Below are 26,722 nucleotides of genomic sequence, written 5' to 3'. Positions count from 1 at the left end.
TGGGGAACCTATGTGCCACACACTATTCATTCTGTCAAGGTGTCTGCATGCCCCAGTCAGACCGGGCTTTTTAATTCATAGACACAGGCAGGTACAACTCCCTATTGTGAAGTCCCTGTCGACCCACAGCATGGGTGGCTCCCTGGAACCCACTGGCGGTACACAGAAATATCCCATTGCATTGCCCAACACAGCTGAGGTAGTAATGTCGTGCTTAATGCAGGTGGGCTTCGGCCCACACTGCATGCCCCAGTCTGACTGGGGTTCTTTATAAGTGTACAGATGTAGTAAAAACTCCGTGTGCACCTACAGCATGGGTGGGTGCCAGGAAGCCACCGGCGGTACATAGAAATATCCCATTGCATTGCCCAACACAGCTGAGGTAGTAATGTTGTGCTTAACCCTTTCCAATCCAATTTGTATATGGTTTTCCTAGGGGGCTTACTCTTTTTCTGCTGTTATACAACGGCGCTATATGCTGGCTAAAGCCAGTACTGCATGAGCTGACACGTAGGATAGGCTCCGACAGCAGAGAGGCTGGCAATATACAGTAAGAGAACCCCGACGGACGTCTACCAACAACGGAGCTGTACAGCCTTAAACCCTAATGTCTTCACAGGTCACACAGTGGACTGGAAAGGGTTAATGCAGGTGGGCTTCGGCCCACACTGCATGCCCCAGTCAGACTGGGGTTCTTTACAAGTGGACACATGTAGGTTTAACTCCCTGTGGACCCACTGCCTGGGTGGGTGCCAGGAAGCCACCGGCGGTACATAGAAATATCCCATTGCATTGCCCAACACAGCTGAGGTAGTAATGTCGTGCGTAATACAGGTGGGCTTCGGCCCACACTGCATGCCCCAGTCAGACGGGTTCTTTAGAAGTGTACAGAAGTATTAAAAACTCAGTGTGCACCTACAGCATGGGTGGCTCCCTGGAACCCACCGGCGGTACACAAAAATATCCCATTGCATTGCCCAACACAGCTGAGGTAGTAATGTCGTGCGTAATGCAGGTGGGCTTCGGCCCACACTGCATGCCCCAGTCAGACTGGGGTTCTTTACAAGTGGACACATGTAGGTTTAACTCCCTGTGGACCCACTGCCTGGGTGGGTGCCAGGAAGCCACCGGCGGTACATAGAAATATCCCATTGCATTGCCCAACACAGCTGAGGTAGTAATGTCGTGCGTAATACAGGTGGGCTTCGGCCCACACTGCATGCCCCAGTCAGACGGGTTCTTTAGAAGTGTACAGAAGTATTAAAAACTCAGTGTGCACCTACAGCATGGGTGGCTCCCTGGAACCCACCGGCGGTACACAAAAATATCCCATTGCATTGCCCAACACAGCTGAGGTAGTAATGTCGTGCGTAATGCAGGTGGGCTTCGGCCCACACTGCATGCCCCAGTCAGACTGGGGTTCTTTACAAGTGGACACATGTAGGTTTAACTCCCTGTGGACCCACTGCCTGGGTGGGTGCCAGGAAGCCACCGGCGGTACATAGAAATATCCCATTGCATTGCCCAACACAGCTGAGGTAGTAATGTCGTGCGTAATACAGGTGGGCTTCGGCCCACACTGCATGCCCCAGTCAGACGGGTTCTTTAGAAGTGTACAGAAGTATTAAAAACTCAGTGTGCACCTACAGCATGGGTGGCTCCCTGGAACCCACCGGCGGTACACAAAAATATCCCATTGCATTGCCCAACACAGCTGAGGTAGTAATGTCGTGCGTAATGCAGGTGGGCTTCGGCCCACACTGCATGCCCCAGTCAGACTGGGGTTCTTTACAAGTGGACACATGTAGGTTTAACTCCCTGTGGACCCACTGCCTGGGTGGGTGCCAGGAAGCCACCGGCGGTACATAGAAATATCCCATTGCATTGCCCAACACAGCTGAGGTAGTAATGTCGTGCGTAATACAGGTGGGCTTCGGCCCACACTGCATGCCCCAGTCAGACGGGTTCTTTAGAAGTGTACAGAAGTATTAAAAACTCAGTGTGCACCTACAGCATGGGTGGCTCCCTGGAACCCACCGGCGGTACACAAAAATATCCCATTGCATTGCCCAACACAGCTGAGGTAACGTCAGCTGTAATGCAGGTGGGCTAAAAATTAATTTGATTACACTGTAGGCGAGGGCCCACAAAAATTGCTGTATCAACAGTACTAATGTACATCCCAAAAATTGGCCATGGCCAGCCAAGAGGGCAGGTGAAACCCATTAATCGCTTTGGTTAATGTGGCTTAAGTGGTAACTAGGCCTGGAGGCAGCCCAGTGTAACGAAAAATTGGTTCAAGTTAAAGTTCCAATGCTTTTAAGCGCATTGAAACTTATAAAAATTGTTCAGAAAAATTATTTGAGTGAGCCTTGTGGCCCTAAGAAAAATTGCCCGTTCAGCGTGATTACGTGAGGTTTCAGGAGGAGGAGCAGGAGGAGGAGGAGGAGGAATATTAGACACAGATTGATGAAGCAGAAATGTCCCCGTTTTGGATGGTGAGAGAGAACGTAGCTTCCATCCGCGGGTGCAGCCTACGTATTGCTTACGTATCGCTGCTGTCCGCTGGTGGAGAACAGAAGTCTGGCGAAATCCAGCCTTTGTTCATCTTGATGAGTGTTAGCCTGTCGGCACTGTCGGTTGACAAGCGGCTACGCTTATCTGTGATGATTCCCCCAGCCGCACTAAACACCCTCTCCGACAACACGCTAGCCGCAGGACAAGCAAGCACCTCAAGGGCATACAGGGCTAGTTCAGGCCACGTGTCCAGCTTCGACACCCAGTAGTTGTAGGGGGCAGAGGCGTCACCAAGGATGGTCGTGCGATCCGCTACGTACTCCCTCACCATCCTTTTGCAGTGCTCCCGCCGACTCAGCCGTGACTGGGGAGCGGTGACACAGTCTTGGTGGGGAGCCATAAAGCTGGCCAGGCCCTTAAAGACTGTTGCACTGCCTGGGATGTACATGCTGCTCGATCTACGCACATCCCCTGCAACATGGCCCTCGGAACTGCGCCTTCTGCCACTAGCGCTGTCGGCTGGGAATTTTACCATCAGCTTGTCCGCAAGGGTCCTGTGGTATAGCAACACTCTCGAACCCCTTTCCTCTTCGGGAATGAGAGTGGGCAGGTTCTCCTTATACCGTGGATCGAGCAGTGTGTACACCCAGTAATCCGTAGTGGCCAGAATGCGTGCAACGCGAGGGTCACGAGAAAGGCATCCTAACATGAAGTCAGCCATGTGTGCCAGGGTACCTGTACGCAACACATGGCTGTCTTCACTAGGAAGATCACTTTCAGGATCCTCCTCCTCCTCCTCCTCCTCAGGCCATACACGCTGAAAGGATGACAGGCAATCAGCCGGTGTACCGTCAGCAGCGGGCCAAGCTGTCTCTTCCCCCTCCTCCTCATGCTCCTCCTCCTCCTCCTGTACGCGCTGAGAAATAGACAGGAGGGTGCCCTGACTATCCAGCGGCATACTGTCTTCCCCCGCCCCCGTTTCCGAGCGCAAAGCAGCTGCCTTTATGGTTTGCAGGGAATTTCTCAAGATGCATAGCAGAGGAATGGTGACGCTAATGATTGTAGCATCGCCGCTCACCACCTGGGTAGACTCCTCAAAATTACCAAGGACATGGCAGATGTCTGCCAACCAGGCCCACTCTTCTGAAAGGAATTGAGGAGGCTGACTCCCACTGCGCCGCCCATGTTGGAGTTGGTATTCGACTATAGCTCTCCGTTGTTCATAGAGCCTGGCCAACATGTGGAGCGTAGAGTTCCACCGTGTGGGCACGTCGCACAGCAGTCGGTGCACTGGCAGCTTAAAGTGATGTTGCAGGGTGCGCAGGGTGGCAGCGTCCGTGTGGGACTTGCGGAAATGTGCGCAGAGCCGGCGCGCCTTTACGAGCAGGTCTGACAAGCGTGGGTAGCTTTTCAGAAACCGCTGAACCACCAAATTAAAGACGTGGGCCAGGCATGGCACGTGCGTGAGGCTGCCAAGCTGCAGAGCCGCCACCAGGTTACGGCCGTTGTCACACACGACCATGCCCGGTTGGAGGCTCAGCGGCGCAAGCCAGCGGTCGGTCTGCTGTGTCAGACCCTGCAGCAGTTCGTGGGCCGTGTGCCTCTTATCGCCTAAGCTGAGTAGTTTCAGCACGGCCTGCTGACGCTTGCCCACCGCTGTGCTGCCACACCGCGCGACACCGACTGCTGGCGACATGCTGCTGCTAACACATCTTGATTGTGAGACAGAGGAGGAGGAGGAGGAGGAGGGTGCTTTAGTGGAGGAAGCATACACCTCCGCAGATACCAGCACCGAGCTGGGGCCCGCAATTCTGGGGGTGGGTAGGACGTGAGCGGTCCCAGGCTCTGACTCTGTCCCAGCCTCCACTAAATTCACCCAATGTGCCGTCAGGGAGATGTAGTGGCCCTGCCCGCCTGTGCTTGTCCACGTGTCCGTAGTTAAGTGGACCGTGGCAGTAACCGCGTTGGTGAGGGCGCGCACAATGTTGCGGGAGACGTGGTCGTGCAGGGCTGGGACGGCACATCGGGAAAAGTAGTGGCGACTGGGAACTGAGTAGCGCGGGGCCGCCGCCTCCATGATACTTTTGAAGGACTCCGTTTCCACAACCCTATACGGCAGCATCTCAAGGCTGATGAATTTTGCGATGCGGACGGTTAACGTTTGAGCGTGCGGGTGCGTGGCGGCGTACTTGCGCTTGCGCTCGAACACTTGCGCAAGCGACGGCTGAACGGTGCGCTGAACTACACTGCTGGATGGGGCCGAGGACAGCGGAGATGAGGGTGTGGGTGCAGGCCATGAGGCGGTAGTGCCTGTGTCCTGAGAGGGGGGTTGCATCTCAGTGGCAGGTTGGGGCACAGGGGGAGAGGCAGGGGTGCAAACCGGAGACGGTGAACGGCCTTTGTCCCACCTTGCGGGGTGCTTGGCCATCATATGTCTGCGCATGGTGGTGGTGGTGAGGCTGTTGGTGTTGGCTCCCCGGCTGAGCTTTGCGCGACAAAGGTTGCACACCACTGTTCGTCGGTCGTCAGGCGTCTCTGTGAAAAACTGCCAGACCTTAGAGCACCTCGGCCTACGCAGGGTGGCATGGCGCGAGGGGGCGCTTTGGGAAACACTTGGTGGATTATTCGGTCTGGCCCTGCCTCTACCCCTGGCCACCGCACTGCCTCTTGCAACCTGCCCTGCTGATGCCCTTGACTCCCCCTCTGAAGACCTGTCCTCCTGAGTAAGCGTTGCACACCAGGTGGGGTCAGTCACCTCATCGTCCTGCTGCTCTTCCTCCGAATCCTCTGTGCGCTGCTCCCTGGGACTTACTGCCCTTACTACTACCTCACTGCAAGACAACTGTGTCTGATCGTCATCGTCCTCCTCACCCACAGAAAGTTGTTGAGACAGTTGGCGGAAGTCCCCAGCCTCTTCCCCCGGACCCCGGGAACTTTCGAATGGTTGGGCATCAGTGACGATAAACTCCTCTGGTGGGAGAGGAACCGCTGCTGCCCAATCTAAGCAGGGGCCCGAGAACAGTTCCTGGGAGTGTTCCCGCTCCTGAGCAGGTGTCATTGTAGTGGACTGAGGAGGCTGGGAGGAAGGAGGAGCAGCAGACAGAGGATTCGGATTGGCAGCAGTGGACGGCGCAGAACTGCGGGTAGACGATAGGTTGCTCGAAGCACTTTCTGCCATCCAGGACAGGACCTGCTCACACTGCTCATTTTCTAATAACCGTCTCCCGCGTGGACCCATTAATTGGGCGATGAATGTGGGGACGCCAGAAACGTGCCTCTCTCCTAATCGCGCAGCAGACAGCTGCGACACACCTGGATCAGGAGCTTGGCCTGTGCCCACACCCTCACTTGGCCCTCCGCGTCCTCGGCCACGTCCACGTCCACGTCCTCTAGGCTTACCCCTACCCCTCAGCATGCTGTATTACCAGTGATTAGATTTCCCAGGCAGGAAATAAATTGGCGCAAGACTGCAGGCCAAATATAATTTTTGCCCTTTTTGGAAAACGAAAGGCCCCACTGCCTCTAGTGAATGAATTATCTAAGTTTAATAACTGCGCTGTGTCCCTGCTTATGTGTCACAGAACGTGAGGGTAGCAGAGTTATTATAACTCTTGGAGAGCAGGTATTTTTTTTTCCCAATTAAGGAAAGCAAATGGCGAACCCAGCAGTAAAGCGTAGCTGGCTGCGTATGATTTAGCAATGTTTTTCACGCAGCTCACACGTCTACACAGGCGTAAGGACGGACACAGGCTGGACAAATAGATTTGTTTTCAGTTTTTTCCCACCAACAGGCAGCACTGCGTATATTCAATGAACCTGCGAAGTTTAATAACTGCGCTGTGTCCCTGCTTATGTGTCACAGAACGTGAGGGTAGCAGAGTTATTATAACTCTTGGAGAGCAGGTATTTTTTTTTCCCAATTAAGGAAAGCAAATGGCGAACCCAGCAGTAAAGCGTAGCTGGCTGCGTATGATTTAGCAATGTTTTTCACGCAGCTCACACGTCTACACAGGCGTAAGGACGGACACAGGCTGGACAAATAGATTTGTTTTCAGTTTTTTCCCACCAACAGGCAGCACTGCGTATATTCAATGAACCTGCGAAGTTTAATAACTGCGCTGTGTCCCTGCTTATGTGTCACAGAACGTGAGGGTAGCAGAGTTATTATAACTCTTGGAGAGCAGGTATTTTTTTTTCCCAATTAAGGAAAGCAAATGGCGAACCCAGCAGTAAAGCGTAGCTGGCTGCGTATGATTTAGCAATGTTTTTCACGCAGCTCACACGTCTACACAGGCGTAAGGACGGACACAGGCTGGACAAATAGATTTGTTTTCAGTTTTTTCCCACCAACAGGCAGCACTGCGTATATTCTATGAATAATAACTGTGTTGTGGCCCTGCCTATACAATTCTTTCCCTGCAGTATCAATGGAGGGTGCAATGCTCTGCAGAGGCGATTTTGAGAAGCCCAAAAAAAATGCAGCACAGCCAACAGCAGCCTGGACAGTACTGCACACGGATAAATATGGCCCTAGAAAGGACCGTTGAGGTTCTTGAAGGCTACACTCACTCCTAACACTCTCCCTGCCTATGCAGCACTTCTGTCCCTAATGCCAGGTGCAACGGTCTGCAGAGGCGATTTTGAGAAAAAAAAAAAAATCCCACTGCTAACAGCAGCCAACACACAGCTATCAGTGGCCCTAATAAGGACCTTTGGGGGGTCTTGAAGCCTACACTAACTACCAATTCTTTCCCTACAGCAGCTCCGGTATAAACAGCACTGTCCCTCATCTAACTCACACCGCATCTGAGGCGAGCCGCGGGAGGGGCCGACTTTTATATTAGGCGAACACCTGATCTCGCCAGCCACTCACAGCAGGGGGGTGGTATAGGGCTTAAACGTTGCAGGGGGAAGTTGTAATGCCTTCCCTGTCTTTCAATTGGCCAGAAAAGCGCGCTAACGTCTCAGGGAAGGAAGTGAAAGTAACCAGAACACCGCATGGTGTTCGTCACGAATAACGAACATCCCGAACACCCTAATATTCGCACGAATATCAAGCTCGGACGAACGCGTTCGCTCATCTCTAATTGGCAGTGAATAAAGAGCCAGCAGATAACAGCATTCAATTAAACTGAATTTCCACTTTTTACCAACATCCTGTTTTTACGTCCAACATTACATTCTGATTACTTTCTTATTATATCTTTATAGCGGTCAAAGTTCCAAATTTTCAAATAGAGCTTCAAATCTATATGGGCAAATGAAATGTTCACTTATTACATTTTGACTGTCTGCAGCCACTACTTGAAAGAACATAGGAGCTCAGCACATATTCTTTTATTATTGAGTTTATTGTATAGTATACTCAGTATATAGTACATTTCTAAACTCGCTGTAATGATGGTGAAGGTAGCTAGGTTTTCGGCATTTCAATCATACCTGTCTTAACTTTCAGGTGACTTTTCAGAATCAGCTTTTGTGTGTCTATACCATTTCTGTCCATTACATGACTTGTATGTGGAATTTATCAACACTTTTCTCTTCTGTTAGCTCTATCTCTAATTTCCAGTTTTCTCTAAGCTTGCTGGGTGAAGACTAGATGCTATGATATCTCCCATACTCAGCACACACAGAGAAGAAGAGACGATGCTCCCCTATATCTCTATAAAAAAACACCCTAGTAAGAAGTTATCAGTAGCATGAAGGACATGCAGTGTAGATGTTAAGGGGGTTTCCTGATATTTTTAATGTTGGTGGCAGTATGGCGGATGAGGTGTGTGCAAAACAAAAATACACGTATTCCCCTTCCGCTGCTCCACCACCTTTGGTGGTCACTGCCATGATCATGTTTACATTGGCAGCAGTGGTCATGTGAGATGTTTACTCACATGACCACTACAACCAATGGGAGGTAAGCAAGGAAGTCATTACTGATATCCTGTTAAACCTGCCTTGGAGCTTCTACATTAAAAACCTGTGTGATGGGTTTGCGGGACATCACCAGGTCTGCTGTCTGGGTGATGTTACCTGTAAGATGCCACAGCGCCGGAGGGCTGGCACTGAGGAACTCAAAATTATATAAAGGAATGACTCTGAAAACCCCTTAACCCCTTCAGTGGCGGGTTTCTTATTTCCCTGTCAGACCTACCAGGGCAGGTTTTTTAAATGGGCCAATCATTTAATTTCAACTAATTTTGCAGTTGCGTTCCAAGAGCCATAACTTTTTCATTTTTCCATTTACACAGCCATATGAGGGCTTGTTTTTTGCTGGACAAGTTGTATTTTTTAATGGCATCATTTTTGGGTATATATAATGTATTGCATAACTTTTGTAAAAAAAATTGTAGGGAGATTGAGGAAAAAGAGAAATTCTGCCATTTGTTTTTTGAGTTTCATTTTTATGGTGTTCAGCATGACGAATAAATAATGTGATAACATTATTCTCTGAGTCAACGCGATTCTGGCGATATCAAGTTTATACAGTTTTTTTTTGTTTTGCTATTTTTGTACATTTAAACAGTTTTTTTCTTAAAGGTTGCCACATTCCAAGAGCCGTATTAATTTTATTTTTCCATTTCCAGAGCTCTGGAAGGCCTTCTTTTTTTGCAGGATTAACTCCAGTCTTTATTTATCTAATTTTTGGGAACATGTAAAATTTTGCTCACTTTTCTAGGGGCAAGATTAGGAAAATCAGTATTTCTGGCATGTTTTCTATTTTTATTTTTCACTGCATTCTCTGAGCAGTAGAAATAACATATTAAAGTAATTCTATAGGCCAGTACGATTATGCCAATACCAAATTGTAATAGTTTTTTTTTCTTTTTCGCTACTTTTTCACACTTTAAAAAAAACTGACTATTTTTTTTATTTCTACATTCAAAGACCCCTAGAATTTAATTTTTTTTTATCAAGAGAGCTGTGTAAAGGTTTTTATTTTGAGCAATGAGTTGTACTTTTTATTAGTACCATGCAGAATTTTGATCACTTTTCATTCCTTTTTTTGTATGGTAGCTATTTTTACCACGTTTTAATTTTTTTTCCATGCTGTGCATCTTGCTGATTAAATAACGTACTCACTTCCTTCTCTGGGTCATTAGAAACGCAGGGATACCATATGTGTAATTTTGTTTTTAATTTCTTATTTTTTACAAGGTAAAGGGACAAAGGTGGGGTTTTGGCGTTTTTATTATTTTGTTTTACTATTTCCTTTTACTTTTTTTAACTTTTTTACATTTCTGTCCCTTTAGGGGACTTGCATAATACTTTTTTTTTAATCTTTCTATTTCTCTGCTATGCTGAGGCATAGCGGAGTATTAGACAGTCTATGACTCTCAGACATAGTCTGAGCTTCATAGCCTACTTTAGCTGGCAAACCCAATATATTTAAGCCTCCAGATGCCACAGAGACTCATCAGGATCCCCTGATCACATTGAAGGGGTCCGATGGTGACAGAGTGAGCCCCCTCACTCTGCAAGCCCTGTACATGCTGCAGTCGCACAGACTGTGGTATGTAAAGGGTTAAACAGCAGAGACTGTTTGCAGACCTGGAAGCTATATTCAAGCCTCCGGGTTCCACAAAGACCCATCAGGACCCCCTGATCGCATTGCGGGGGTCCGATGGTGACAGCTCTTTACATGCTACAGTCGGACAGACTAGGGCATTTAAAGGGTTAAACAGCGGAGATCTGAGGTTTTCTCCATTCTCCGCTATAAGAGCTGGTGCTCAGCTATCATCTGACAGCCAATCACCAGCTCTCCCTGCCACGAGGACCATTGGCCAGCTTCTGACAAGTCGATGGTCTCCATAGCAACGTATAAACAGTGCAGGAGTTCAAAAAAAGAAGTAGGAAGTTGCCGGCAGACCGGTTATATATTCTCCTGCTTTTTTTTAAAAGTCCTGCACTGGTTCTCTGTGGGACTGTGCAGGCGATGTGTGTGCAGAACATTGTCTTCTGCATGGTCCCGTAGTGAAACTTAGCCTGGAAATCTGCCAGGCTATATCACTATGGGCAGTAGAGCTAGTTTAAGGTAAATTTGCCCTTTCATACAAAAAGATAGGAGAAGTGGTGAGATCTCCTTTAATGGAAGTCTTCAAACAGAGGCTGGACTTAAAGATCCTGCACTGAGCAGGGGGTTGGACCCAATGACCCCAGAGGTCCCTTCCAAATCTACCATTCTATGATTCAATGCAAACAGAATGATACAACATATTTCAGTTTCAAAAAATGTTCAATCTCAAAATCCAATAAAGTTGATGAAATACTGTATCTTACTGTATTATTTCCTAGTGCTGGTTTGCATCATGAAGTAAAATTCTATTTTTGAATATGCCAGGTCTTTGTTCTTCTTTCATGGCAGCACCATGTTTTGTGTGTCCTGAACTTACAACTTTACTGCCACAGATACTTGTTTCTACTTCTTCTAGCTGTGTTTAATCTTTACTATTTACATGGTAAAGTTACAGGACTGTGACTGTAACAATGGGGCATCCTCTGCGTCTAGAGGAAAGAAGGTTTTTACACTGACACAAAAGGGGAATCTTTACTGTAAGAGCAGTGAGACTATGGGACTTTCTGCCTGAGGACATGGTGATGGTAAGTTCAATAGGGGCATAGATGTTTTTCTTGAGTAATACAGTGTTTCCCCAAATATAAAATCCTGTTTTATAGTAATCTGTGCCCTAAAAGAGGCACAGTGTCTTGTTTTCAGGGAATGTCTTATACTTACCTAGCAGGCTCCGTCCAGATCCCTCCTGCTGCTCTCCAGAACTCTGATATGCTTTATGCACTCCTTTTTCCTTCCTGGTTTTGGAATTCATAAATCCTACCTCCAGGAAGCGATGGCTCTGATTCATTCATCGAGCACTGCATTGATTGGTTCTCGAGCGCTGCTTAGCCAACCAATGCAGTACTCGATGAGCCAATGCGATGGATGTGATTGATTCATTGAGCGCTGCATTAATTGGCCGAAGAATCAATCACAGCCATCGCATTGTAAAGGCGGGATTTATAAATTGGCCGTACCGTGGCATTGCCAAGCCTGCTAGGTAATGTACTTTTTTGTTGCTGTAATGCAGCTAGGGTTTATTTTTGAAGTAGGGCTTATATTTCAAGCCTCCCCAAAAATCCTATAAAACCTTGATAGGGCTTATTTTCAGCATAGGTCTTATTTTGGGGGAAACATAGTACAATATTATAATCATTAATAACATCAATAGGGTTGTTGATCCAGGGATTATTCTGATCACCAGGTTGGAGACAGAGGAATATTTTCCCTTAAATGGGAAAAATTGGCTTCTACCTCATTGGGGATTTTTTGCCTTCCTCTGGATCAAAATTGGGGGTGGGGGATAGGTGTAGCTGGGTGGACATATGTCTTTTCTCGACCTTACATGCTATGTTACTAAAGAGGATTCCATTCCTATTACAATGATATTCCCATTTTGATCACTCCTAATCAGGAATGTCATTTTAATTTTTTTTAAACATAGGCATGAGGAGATAGTCAGCCCTGGAATTGTCATAGGCTGTATTGTCATGCATAAAAAAACACAGAAATTGTGTTGCTGGCTGTAAACAGGTTTAAGGAAGTTAATAAATAAATAACAAATAAAACTATGCTACTTAAAAGCCTACTTTATGTTCCAATTACTAAACCCAGGACTGAGCAAGTGATCTGATTCAATATGACAACCAATAATAGTTACCTAATAATAATTGTGCGCAGGCTTGGATTGGTCTATTGGGGGACTAGTGAATTCCCTGGTGGGATCTGAGAAACTCTTTTATCATATAGTTGGCATGTTGGCATATTTTGCACAAAATTGCTGCACTTCTGCTGGGATTTTACATAAATAGTGGCAAAACTAGTAAAGTTGCTTCAGAACCTTCTGTGAAATCATAGTCACATGACCTAAAAAGCAGAGTAGACAGAGGAGAAAGAGACAGCGGCTGCTGTGAATTGTCCATTGAAACTTCTGCAATGGAAAGTAAAAATTGAAAATAATGTGGAGTAGTTTATGAGAGTGACCTGGGGAGCTTGGTTGTAACTGAACATTTAGAAAAGTTTTGACATGTCATAATAATGAAAACTAGTCCTGTACAACTGAAACCTGTATTCATAGAATGCCTGCCACCAAATAATTTGCCCTGTCACAAAAACTAATCTATGTTTAATATAGTATACCTCAAAATAATACAACATACTGTAGTTACCATGTGCAAGAAATAACACTGCAGAAGAGTAAAATAATATCCTCACACCAGAACCACATAGTATCAACACGTAGTGTCTAGAGATGAGCGAGCATACTCGGTAAGGCAATATACTCGAGAGAGCATCGCCTTTTTCGAGTACCTGCTGGCTCATCCCTGAATATTCCGGGGGGCTGCGGGGGTCAGGGGCACCGCAGGGCAGCGAGGGGGAGGAGAGTGAGAGAGATCCCTCTCTCTCTCTCCCTCTCGATCCCCTCCGTAACCCCCCACTCACCCCTGCGGCCCCCCGAATCTTCAGGGACGAGCCAGCAGGTACTCGAAAAAGGCAATGCTCTCTCGAGTATATCGCCTTACCGAGTATGCTGGATCATCTCTAGTAGTGTCTGAATAATACCACTATACTGTTACAGAATAAAAACCACTTACCAATATTCAAGCTGGTCATCTCACAACATTTATCTGGGGATACATAGAAAACTCGTCCAAGATCTTATGCAAGACTTTTATTCAAAGAGTAATTAGACAAGCAAAACAGCTTGTAATTGTTTTTGGTCATAGGACCATAGAACTAACAGAATGTCCACCTGGCAGACTATGGGACCAATCTTGCTGGCTAGAGATGTGTTATCTATTAGTATGCCCCCGGTGGCATGTCTACACTTTGTGTGTAGTGTTCAGCTAGTTTATTCTTTATATGAGGATACATATCCTACACACATACTGCAGCTGTTAGGGAATATAACGTTAATGTAAATGCAGTGACATTTCAGAAGCAAAGTAAGGCAGAGGTATCTGGATTAAAGGTAAGGACTGCTCCTACTAATGAGGCGAAGAATAAATATTCTAACTGTGGTTTTCGTTAGGACTGCTAAGTCTTAAGCACATGGCCATAATTGAATAGCGATATACCTCTACAGGTCAGACGTTATGTTGTATGGTGCCCTGTGCAGCACCAAATACCACTTCCAACTCCAATACAGTTTCTTAAATAACAATGCTGAAGTCATATAGTAATAGTGCTACAAAATGCTTTGCTCATATAATGTCAACATTTCATACAAAGGCCAGTAAATGATGCACCCTATACAACCACATAAATCACATACCACTAAGGTCAACCACAGATTTGTATAGAGCCTCACTGTACTTCTATATATCACGTCATAAAAAAGCATACATGTTGAGATTAGCCCGAATCCAAAAACATTGTGGCATGCTCCATCAGTTTTATATGTATAATGGAAGCATTGTCCGTGAAAAGCATTGCTTTTAGATAAGAGTATCTGCCACATATGGCGCTACACAAAGCACTATGCCCTACGTACGAGGCCTAAGTAAACTTAGTAAACATATTAGGCACTAAAGGAATGGTTACAAATGTAGCTTTCCTACATTGGATGGGACTTCAAATTGACGGTGTATTTTTATATTTGAGCTCAATATGTCAATGGTCAAATTGCCCATGGATTTTGCTAATTCTCTGTTGGTCCAATTACCTCATCTGACCTTTTGGCGATTGTTAAAGAAATAGTACACAGTAGCAGGTGTTCATCTCTTCTGAGATTTAATTAAATATATTTCTGATATTCTGTGTCAGTATCATTCTGCATTGGAAAGTTACCTAAATCTTTACAAACAGGAATATTATTCAGATTTGAATAGTCATTTAAATACAAAAAAGATATATAAACCTCTCTGCCTAATGTAATAAAATGAGAGTACGTAGAGAAGCACACCTTCTCATATATATGGCTCTCAAAAGGGCATTAACCTTTTGTATATATTAAAGAACTCATATAAAATTGTTTCCAGATGGTAAAAAGCTCCAGTTTTATTATATAAAACATAGTCTGTAACACTTTGGGAATAACTATGAAATGCTTAATGATATCACTACATATTTTATTTGACAAAACTCTAAAAGTTTAGAATACATAAGAAAAGGTTAACTAATTAGATATATAAAGCTGGCATTCTGATAATCCCACAGAAAGTAACAGCTGCCAAATGAACTGTATGACCACCTGAATCTAGACATTAAACCATATTTGAAGGGTTTCTAAGATATCTTATTCTGGAGTACCTCAATGGAAATAGCTGTGGAACTCTGTATGACTGTGAGTTTACTACCTGTGAGTGCATCGTGACGAAGGTGCAGCAAGACTGAAGTGCCTAGTTTCAAAAACTGCAGTAGATTGAAAACAGCAGGAGTTTTCTTTGGCCGCCTGCAGACGAGCGGGTCGGATCCGGCAGCGAGAATTCTCGCCGCGCGATCCGATCCGAGCGCCTGCAGGGACGAGCGCGTACTCACCCGCGCCTGGCGGCCCCGGCTCTTTTATGTGCCGGCTGCCGCGCAGCCGGCGCATGCGCAGACCGGAGCCGGCGGCCGGGTGAGTGCGTGCCCCGCAGAAAATTAGGACATGCCACGGTTTGTTTGCCGCGCGAGATTTCGCGCGGCCAAACCGCGGCCGTCTGCATAGGAGTGCGTATTTTAATGCACTCCTATGCAAACTTTCAGCGGCGGAAATCCCGCAGGAAATCCCGCGGCGGGATTTCCGCTCGTGTGCAGGTGGCCTTTGGTGAATATTTACCCATTAAGAACCAAGCGCTGTAAATTTACGATGCTTGGTCCTAGGCTTTAAAAATATGTCGCGAGATTAAAGCCCCTGGTTCTGCAATCAATCAGAAGCAGGTTGGATTGTCAGCTGTTAGTCACAGCTGAGAACCCGAAGGAAAAGGGAGAAGTGGTTTTTAACCACCCTTGTCTTCTCCTTTCCTGGTACATAGAGCTCAGTGAGCACTATGCGCTAAGAAGTGAAAGTGGAAGTATAACTTCCCCTATGCGACCCACGGTGAGCTCTGCCAGTGACTATTGTCACTACAGGGGGATGTTTTCCCCTGTAACTGTGGCTCCTATGGAGGCCCCAGCTACAGTGGAAAAGTGTCAAAATTAAATAAATCAAATAACATGTGAATGTCCCACAAAGTTCTTATATGACGTCATGGGGGACATAGATGGTTAAAAATAATTACATAAAATAAGTTAAAAAAAATTACAGAATAAAATAAAATATATACATGAAAAAGAAAAGAACCCAAAGCCAACGCCAACCAAAACCATATATATTTTATAGCAAAACGTCCAAAACAAAATGAGGAACTAATTCCTATACTTTATTTAGCATAAATATAATGATTTTAAAAAAATATTATAAATGTTAAAAAAATCATTTTTTTAGCTTTTTACCCCCAATAAAACAAAAAAAAATGAAAAAAAAGTCAGTGAAAAAGATATTTAAAAAAAATAGCCCTCTATGTCCTGGAAAGAAAACGAATCAAAAATAATTTTGGTAGCCGAAGGAAAAACAATAGGACAGTAAAACCACCAAATGGGTAAAATCCTTAAAAAGTGTCTGGTCCTTGAGGTACAAAACAGCCTGGTCCTTAACCCCTTAGGGACCACTCTATTGCCTTTTTACATCCTGGCTAGCTGGGCTTCAATCCCCGTGGATGTAAAAACATGCTCCCTGCGGGTATTAAAGCCCTGCGACCTGTGGACATGACAGCTCCATGCTGCAGGCTCCTGGAGGTAGCTAAACCACTGGAGCTGTCAAACCGGGCTGCAGAACCTTCCCCCGGTCAAATGATCACCGGCATTTACCAAATGCCAGTGATCATATGAAACTTAATAAGAGGTAAATAAAAGTTAAAGATTGAGTAGCCCTAATGGATCGGATCCACCAGGGAGCTGAAAGTACTCACCCCCGTCTTCCACGATGTCTCGCAGCATTCTGACCTCCCAGTCCCGATGGTACTTCCTGCGCATGCACGCCAAACATCAGACGTCGAGCGCGTGCACCAAAGGGCGGGCAGCCTGGGAAATTTAAAATTTCTCTGGCTCCTGGCTCCCATGTGTAGCCAAGAGATATCACCTGGGAGCCGCTGTATACGGTTCCTGATCATATAATCGCTGCTATCCAATGGATAACAGCAATTACGTAAAGTTAAAAAAAGTTTACAAAAAGAAAAAAAAGTTTGTTTCTTTTCCCCTCACAAATCATATCCGAGAACTGAGAAAAAATTACGTACTTAAGGCACCCATATTTATACGTAGACTTCACCACGGCTTTTGCATATGTTCCTGCCGTCATGATGGCGGATGCATGTGCAAAAGCCGCGGATTGCCAGGGTAATTCAAAATCTCCCTGCTCCTGGCTACCAAATGTAGCCAAGAGCCTGGAGATTTCACAGCGGTCACAGTACACGTTCCCTGGTCACATGATTGCTGTTTTCCAATAGAAAATGGCCACCATGTAAAAGTAAAAAAAGTTAAAGTTTCACCTCCCATCACGGATCTGATCCGTGAAGGGGAGGTAAAATTACTTACCTAAGGCCTCCGGCGATGTCCCCCGATGGGATCTTTATCTGAAGACCTTTTTGCAACTTCGGCGCATGAGTCAATTGGCAAAACGGCAGATTCAAATGCAGAAGCTGGGGATGGCCCAGGAAATTTAAAATCTCTTAGCACCTGGAGCAGTGACTGAGGGACACAGTGACCGGTCTCCTGTCACATGATCGCTGTTATCCAATGGATAATGGCGATTACATAAAAGTTAAAACACAGTTTAAGGCTCCTTTCGGTTTGAGCCCTGTTGTACATACAGACCTAATATCAGAGCCACTATTGGCATGTTTCTGAACACAGGACAAATGGGGATATCCATTTTGGGGTGTAAGTCTTCATTCAAATGTGTGTTGTACAGAAAGAAAAAAAAACAGTTTTTAAAATGACATAATTGCCAAAAAAATGAAAATCGTAATTTTTTTTCTTCTGCTTTGCTTCGATTCATTTCAAAACAGTGGGGTCAAACATGCCGTACACCCCTAGATAAATATATGTTAAGGGGCCTAATTTTCATTTTGGTGGCTCAGGGGCTCTACAAGTGTGCAATGGGGCCTAAAACACCTTCAAGCAAAATTTCTGTTCTGAAAGCCACTGGCTGGTCCTTTCAGTTTGGGCCCAGTTGTGCATACGGACATAAGATTAGGGCCACAATGGGTATGTTTCTGAACACAGGAAAAACAGGGATATCTATTTTGGGTGTAATTCGTAATTTTCATGTGCACTACAACAAAACTCCTGTCTGTTAAATGACATATTTGCAAAGATATGAAATTGTATTTATTTTTTATTTTTTTCTTAATTTACTTCCTAATTTTTATTAATGCCTGAAAAGAATTTGTCGGGTCAAAATAATAATGACACCCCTCAGTGAATACATTCAAATGTGTATTTTTTTAAAATGGGGTTATTTGTGAGGGTATCTATCATTCTGACACCTATGAGCCTTTACAATGTTGGCTTGGTGTAGGAAAACAAAGTGTTCCTCAAAATGTTAATAAATCAATGTTAAATTTGTATATCTTCTAAATAGTTTTTAAAAATCTAACGTTTTTTAATGTGTGTCCAGAATAAAGTAAACTGATGGAAATATATATCTCATCAAAAATCTGTACAGTATGTTTGCACATATTTGAGATATTGCAGTTGAAAATGTAAAAAAAATGACACTTTTTTCAAAATTTTCCCAATTTTGGCGCTTTTAAGTGTACACAAATTCTATCAGTATATTTTTACCACCTAAGGCTGCCTGCACACGAGTGTTCCGGATTCCACTCGCGGATTTTCACGCGCGTATGGTACCTAAATGTGCTTGCGGATAGGTGCGGATGCGTGAAAAATCACGCGCGGATATACGCGGATGTGTTGCGGAAAAAAACGCGCAGAAAAATCCGGAAGACACCCTTATTGTAAACCCAACCCCTAGAGAACTGCCCATTCCCTGGAAAACAGCTTAAAAACCAACACCCAGACTCCGTTCTGTCCCTCTTGCTTGTGTGAGCACTGTTAAATTATTCTGGCAACATGCTTTCACCCGGTGGGCATGGTTGATCCATGTAACTTTTTTCGGACGTACTGCGGTAACGGAGGAGGAAGAGCCCCCCAGGAAAAAAAGGAGGTACTGGGTGCACCCTGGCTGGTGTCTGCTGGCTGCTCTCTGGTAGATGAGGGGGCTGAAAGGACAGATCTGCAGTTGAAATGTGCCTGTGAAGCTCTGTGCTGTGTGCTGGGACGCCTCCTACCACGCCTACTTCCTGTAGTCATAGCAACCAGTGACTCCATCCGCAGCTGCACTCCGGATGTACTGCGTGAAAAAACGCACCCATTCACTTGTATTGGAGGCTTCACGCGCATGATCCGACCAAAATTAGAACAGGTCGCAGATTTTTTCACTCGCGTGAAAAAACGCGATACACATCCGTCCGTCTGGGGACAACTGCGGATCCTCATAGGAGTATATTGGCTGCGGTCTGGGGCGGATTATGTGCCTAAAATCACGCGCTTGAAATTTTGCTCGTGTGCAGGCACCCTAAGTGAAGTACAACATGTGGCGAAAACACAATGTCAGAATCATTTAGATATACAAAACCTTGACAGAGTTATTCTATGTTAAAGTGACACATGTCAGATTTCCAAAATTTGGCCTGGTCATTAAGGCGCAAACAGGCTTGGTCACTAAGGGATCAAGAGGTTAAGGGTACTTTTACAATGGATACCTTATCGGGCACAGATGCCCGTCAGGTCATCCCAGTGACTACATTTCTGTGCTTTTACACAGGTATGACCATTGCTCAGTGAATGGAGAAATAGTGGGCTGGGGATGGTTCCAGCCTGCCTTCCTCCACTCACACTAAACAGTTGTTCATAGATGAAAGACTGCCTGTTTACAAAAGCTGATCTGTTGTTCAGTTTTCATGCATACAGAAACTGAATGACAAAAAACTTTACCATTCGTCAATTAACTGTGCATGCATTTAGACTGAAGAACAGTCTTTCAGATTCTTGATGATCACTTAACTCTGAACAATTTTTTGGCCTGTGTAAAGGGACCCTTACAGAGTACACAGTTTTTACTGATAATGATGGTACAGTGCAATACTTGCTTGTCTGCTGTCTTTCGTAGTACCCTTTGGAATTTGGGATGTGGTTGATTGGTTTAAATGGTTATCTTTCTAGACTGTAGACTTTAGTCTTTTCTTTTCGGTCTAAGGTGATAAAGCTATTCTTGACAGTGAGTAGTCAGCCCTGTAGTCAGCCACCATTCCTTCAAAGACCTCAGAGGAAAAAAAAACACAGTGGTTCTGGGAGATTGTGAGTTGTGGAACATAATCATACTAATTTTGAACTATCCAAATATAATTCCTATGGTGTTCATTCTGAACTTGATGATGATGCAGTTGCAAATACCAATAGGGCTCCTAATGTACAAGATAATGGAACTAGCAAGGGAGAAGCTGGTTTGCATGAGGTATCAAGTGTTACTAACCAGCAGTTCTTAGAATAACCAAGAAATTCAAATTTTAGAGGTGTTGATTTAGGACAAAATTTGGATGTGCTGAAGGAGGTGGGATGTCTTCCAGGCGCCACAGTCAGTGGGGATTAAAGACAAATTGTGAATATTCTTAAAGGGGTGGTCTCGCGAAACAAAGTGGGGTTATACACTTCCGTATGGCCATATTAATGCACTTTGTAATGTACATCGTGCATTAAATATGAGCCATACAGAAGTTATTCACTTACCTGCTCCGTTGCTGGCGTCCTCGTCTCCATGGTTCCGTCTAAATTCGCCGGCAGCTTGCTTTTTTAGACGCGCTTGCGCAGTCCGGTCTTCTCCATTCAGCACAAGCCGCTTCAGTGTGCTCCCCGCTACAGCTCTTCTGCGCATGCGCAGACGAGCTGTCACTGCTCGGGAGCGCGCTGGAGCGGCCATTCTGTACCTTCCTCTGTTAGAGGAAGGTGCAGAAACTGGAGCTGCCCAGCGGAGAAGCCCAGCCCAGCCCAGCAGCCCCGAGAAGCGTCCCAGGTAAGTGATGGGTCGGGGGGGGGCTGCCGCTGCGCCGGGCTGGCGCCGGGGGAACTAGCGCTGGGCCGGGGGGGGCTGTCGCTGCGCCAGGGGGGGGCTGCCGCTGTGATGGGGGAACTAGCGCTAGGCCGGGAGGGGCTGTCGCTGCGCCGGGGGGGCTGCCGATGTGATGGGGGAACTAGCGCTAGGCCGGGGGGGGGGCTGTCGCTGCGCCGGGGGGGCTGCCGATGTGATGGGGGAACTAGCGCTAGGCCGGGGGGGGGGGGGCTGTCGCTGCGCCGGGGGGGCTGCCGATGTGATGGGTGAACTAGCGCTAGGCCGGGGGGGGCTGTTGCTGCGCCGGGGGGGCTGCCGCTGTGATGGGGGGGGCTGTCGCTGCGCCGGGGGGGCTGCCGCTGTGATGGGGGAACTAGCGCTAGGCCGGGGGGGCTGTCGCTGGGGGGGGGGGGGGCTGCGCCGGTTACCTTCTGCCTGGCGGTGGGTGACTGGTCGGCGGCTGCGGGGCGTCCGGTCGGCGGCTGTGGGGCGTCCGGTTGCCATGGAGACACAGCTGGCAGCGTCTCGGGAGCGCGCACGTCGGGCTGCAGCGAGCGACGGGGAAAGAGCCGGCGGCCATCTTGGGAAAACTTTTATAAGTTGCTGAAACGCTGGAACGGTAAGTAGAAACCAGCTAGGAAAGTAATTTACAGGGGTAATTAGTAATGTATGTTTAATTAGGGGGACTGGGCAAAAAAAAAAAAATCACTGCTTCCTCGAGACATCTCCTTTAAGGCTACTTTAGAGTTAGTGAAATTGATGTTGTGGTGAATATTGGAACCAATGATTTGTCTCAAAATAATTTAGTTTCTGTTCTAAAAAAATTCCCAAATTTTAGTCAAGGGCTTTGTAAGAAAACAGGTTCAGTGACATTTTCAGAGGTTCTGCAGGTCTGTAATCAGATCAACAAGGCATGTCATATTGCAGAGTTTAATGTGTAGCTACAATGGTGTAAAACTGAAGGTTTTGGTTTTAGATTTATTAGCCATAATGTTGATAGGTTGTCTAACATGGAGTTGAAAAGGGATTGTTTGCATCTTTCAAACAAAGGTAGAAAAGTGCTTGGTGAGGAGGTCAGAAACTTTTCAACAGACAATTAAATTAGATGAAGAGAGCAGAAATTGAATGCATGAGGACATTTTCTGTCCCCAACCAGTTAGGGTGGGTTCACATGAGCTTGTTTTTGTGCGTAAATACGCACGCACAAAAACACTTTCCTTTTTCAACAATACATTCCCTATGGTGTGTGCACATGTCCGTGTTTTACAGGTGTGTGCCTGCAAAGATAGGACATGCGTGCACCATAGGGAATGCATGCATTGTGTTCAATGGAGCCGCGGCTGCTGTCGGCGGCTCCATTGAAGTCAGTGGTCTGCCGGTTCCCTGCATTCTTTTTCAGGGAAGGGCTTTACATATAAGCTCTTCCCTGAAAAAGAAACATTTTGGTGTAAAAAAAAAATGCAGGCATTCTCTTCAACGGAGCCGCTGCTGCTGCCAGTGGCTCCATTGAAGACAACGGTCTGCCGGGACCACTGAACTGTTTTTCAGGGAAGGGCTTTACATATAAGCTCTTTCCTGAAAAAGAAAAATTTTAGTTTAAAAAAATAAAAAAAATACTTACCTGTCCGCCGCTGCTGTGTCCCCTGCGGGGATGAAGAACGGCAGATGTTTCCTTCATCCCCGCTAGTTAAAAGAATTCCCTGCTGCTACATCTGCCACATCTGTGACAGCTGCAGCAGAGGAATTCTTCAATTCCTAACAGAAAAGAAGTCTGGCTATAAGAGGTATAAAGAAACTGGAAGTGTAGCTGACAGAGAATTGTATAAAATACGACAAAAGTAGACAAAACACAGAATTAATGCTGCTAAAGTAGTCAAGCACATTAAGAAGGGAGAGAAAACATTTTTCATGTATTTTACCGTGTTTCCCCAAAAATAAGACACTGTCTTATATTTATATATGCCCCAAAAGAGGCACAGTGTCTTATTTTTGAGGGGGTCTTATAATACTCACCTGGTAGCCAGCATTCGGGTCCATCGCACTGGGCTGCGGCGCTGCTGCAGGCTGCCGTGTTCTCCTGAACGCCGACAGAGAATTTTTTCCTGATAGCGGGGCTTGAATACCCTGCTTCCAGCAAGCTAATGCTCTCATTGGTTAATCGAGCGCCCCGTCATCCAAACAGAGCCAGCGCTCAATTAACCAATTACAGTCATTCTATGATGTCCAGGATTTGGAGTGTGGAAAAAAAAAAAGAAAGCCCAGAAAGAAACCCATGCAAATGCATACAATTCACATGCACATATTGTCCTTGGTCGGACTTGAAGCCAGGACCCCAGTGCTTTCAGACAATAGTGCTACCTACTGAACCCCTTTCTTGTGCTTTAGTAAGAATATTTATTTTATTATTTGACTATTGTGCCTTTTATGACTAAGTGCAAAATTATTTCACATTTTCATCTTCCAAGAGATGGAAAGAAAAACTTTCCCTGTTCATAATGTATTTCCTAGGAGAAAACATTATTGCTGAAGAACAAGTCAAACAACAGGTAGAAATGATACCAGTAAACCCATCAAAAGTTATAAACTGTCCTGCAGTCCTTGACTTGAATAGTAATGAGTCATATCTCTAAGCGACGCTGTCCATTCAAATCCTTCATTGAACTTCCCATGGAAGAATCTTGCCTTTGGGTAGAATTGGATGCACAGTTCAAATACTCTGCTGGTTTGTATGTCTTCTGCTCAGACAGGATCCCTGAAGTTGACAGACTAAGCCCCTGATCAAGGAATCCCATAGGTACATCCTGCTGTAAAATTCTTATAATATAGTACGAGAGACCGAATACAATACAAGTAAGAAAAACCTACATTTTAGTATTAAACCAAACTGTAAAGAAAATGATAAAAAAAAAGGCTTACTAGCTCATAAAGGATAAGATATAAATAAATAGTCACAAAGTTATCCCTATGTGGCTTGAATTCCACCCCTGTTCAAATCTGCACATCTTTACTTCAAAAACGCAAGATTAAATTCTGCAACAGAAAAGCTTTCTGCTGCGGAATTAAGGGCGTCTTGTGTAATTGTTGCTGCAGATTTCTAACATACAGTAGATGTAATTACAAAATGAACCCTTTAAGAACCAAGCACCATAAATTTACAGCACTTGGTCATGAGCTTTAATCCAGCCTCTAGCAAATGAAAAGATCCAGCACTCCAGGAGATATGACCATATACATGCAATTAGTAAAAGTAAGAAGCATTCACTTACTTCACAGGGGATCTTGGATGAAAGCACCTCCTTATCCTGGCTGGCATTGTACCATAACAGTCAAAATACTAACGACCCCTTGTCTGTCCATGAGTGAGTTGCATGCTCTGCCCCTTATCACATGACAGTGACATCATCAAAGGTCCTTCATCCCGAGTCAGTGAATTACATACTCACTCAATCGAGATGATCTCCAGATGAAGGACCTTTGATGACATCACCGTCATGTGATCAGGGCCGGAGCATGTAACTCACTCCGGATGATCGTGGGCGGAGCATCACAGTACTTTATCTGGAGTGAGTGAGTTACATTCTCCGCCCCTGATCACATGATGGTGCCACCATCATGGGTCCTATTTCATAGCAACTGAGACTGCAAGGGTTGCATAGCTTACTCACTCAGGATGACCTCCGAATGAAGGACTCCGAATGTCACCCTCATGTGATTAGGGGCGGAGCATATAACTCACTCACTTCGGATGATCAGAGGCTCACCGTGTGTGGGACGTGTATGTACCAGAGCTGTGTGTGTGAGATGTGCATGTAGCAGAGCTGTGTATAATTTCCTAATAATTACTAGTATTCTCAAAAGCTTGGAAAGATGGATCCAGCAAGGATGAAGTTTCCAAAGTTTTATTCAGAAATAATAAAGTCCTAAAACATTACAAAAGACACAGGCTAATAGAGGTGTGCAATGCCGTTCGGGGGAAAGTTTAACTCCCTTTCTCAAGCACATAACAGGGTGTCTAACCGGTGGTGCATTTATGAAATTCAATAATCAGTGGGCATACGTTTGTGATTACCCACTATTGCTGTAGTTTCAGCACAAAAAACAAGTGCAAAAATGAGCAGAAAATAGAGATGGAGGGGAGCTGCTACCGTTAAAAATTTCCTTCTTTATTGAATAAAATAAAGCATACAGCTCACAAGTGCACGCTGAACGCGTTTCGGCAAAAGCCTTTGTCAACAGCTATGAGGTATGGAGTACATAAGACATTTATAGACCAAATACAAATTAAAATCAAAGGAGAGATACCTGTGTATGTTAGCTTGTCAGGGGGAGAAATGGTTGAGGGATGGTATAGAGGGTGTGTTCAAGAGCTAATTACATCACATGTACAACCAGCATACAGAGATTTGTGGCAAGAGGATTCAAAACAGACAGATAGAGAAACAAGTATGCATATGGATATCTGAAAAACAATTCTTAAATACATTTACATAGCGATAAATAGGTAAAGAATATGAAAAAGAAAAAAAAAAATATTTTTCTTTTCTTTTCCTCTCCCATTCTTCTCTCTTTTCCCAGATATATAGTTGCACAAGCTAATTCCGCATAATAGTAAAGCAATTACAAAGTATATAAATTTACCAGAGTAGAAGTCAGGAGAGGGAAAAAAACACACACACAAAAAAAAACAAAAAAAAAAACACACACACACATAAATATGCATTTTCTCTTTTCTTTTATACCTTTAATCCCCCCTTACTGTTTATTAATAAACACAGAATAAATCCGTTCTATAATTCATACCAAATGGGAATCTAGTATTTAGTTCCAAAATCCAATATGCTTCCCTGCGAAGGATATCCTTCATTTCTACTTTTTGTTTCCTATTTTTCCAAACTCTGTCTATCCCCAAACATGAAAAAAATTTTGTTTCACCACCATGTTTTAGAATAAAGTGATTTGCAACCCCTGATTTTCCTAATAGATTTTTTTGAATGTCCCTCAGGTGTTCTGCTATTCTAGTATGTAATCTCCTAGAGGTGCATCCTACATAAAGTAAATTGCATAGGGTGCATACTATTACATAGATTATTCCACTAGTTTTACAGTTAATAAAACTATTGATTTTGTATTTTTTGTTGTTCTGGGGGTTATTAAATTCCCTAGATTTATTAAGGGTGTACTGACAACAACCACAACGTGGGTCAGCACATTTGAAAAATCCATTAATATTAATCCAATTATTTTGGGGTTTCTGACATATGAAATTCTTAGATACTCTGTCTCCAATAGTACGATTTCTGCGAGAGGTACATAACACGCCTTTGTCTAAGATAGATTTTAAATCATCATCCTGTTTTAAAATTGGAAGATAGGAGAAGAATAATTTTCTTATCTGTGGGAATTCCCTACTATATGGTGTAGTGAAGACAATTTTGTTGGATATACCATCAGATAAATCCTTATCCTTATACAGCAATGTCTTTCTGTCCATTTTATTAACCTTGTCCCTAGCATTATTCAAAGTTTGTGGGTTATAACTTCTATTCGCCAAACGGGTACAGATTTGGTTTGCTGATGTATTATAGCTTGATGTATTGGTTCATATACGTTTTGCCCTAATGAATTCCGTAAGTGGTATGGCATTAATTGTATGTCGGGGTGACAACTAGTCGCTTTAAGTATCGTGTTGCCACTGCTGGGTTTGCGATATACTGAAGCATTAATACTATCCCTAGAGCAACTAACCTCTAATAGGAGATCCAGGAAATTAATTTTGTTCTGATCACTATTAATGGTAAACTGTAAGTTGCAATTGTTCTTATTAATATAACTCAGGAATTCTAATAATTCTGAGTGGACATCAGAAATGGTGACATTATGGGAATGGGAAGATCCCTGTCTCCAAATAATAATGATGTCATCCAAGTATCTGGCATACCACACCACGCTGTCAATGAATGGATTAGATATAGAGAAAATATAAGATTCTTCCCACCAAGCCATATAAAGTATGGCTAAAGTGGGAGAGA

This window comes from Eleutherodactylus coqui, chromosome 4 (assembly GCF_035609145.1).
Source record: "Eleutherodactylus coqui strain aEleCoq1 chromosome 4, aEleCoq1.hap1, whole genome shotgun sequence".
Taxonomy (NCBI): domain Eukaryota; kingdom Metazoa; phylum Chordata; class Amphibia; order Anura; family Eleutherodactylidae; genus Eleutherodactylus; species Eleutherodactylus coqui.
This window is presented reverse-complemented; position numbering follows the sequence as displayed.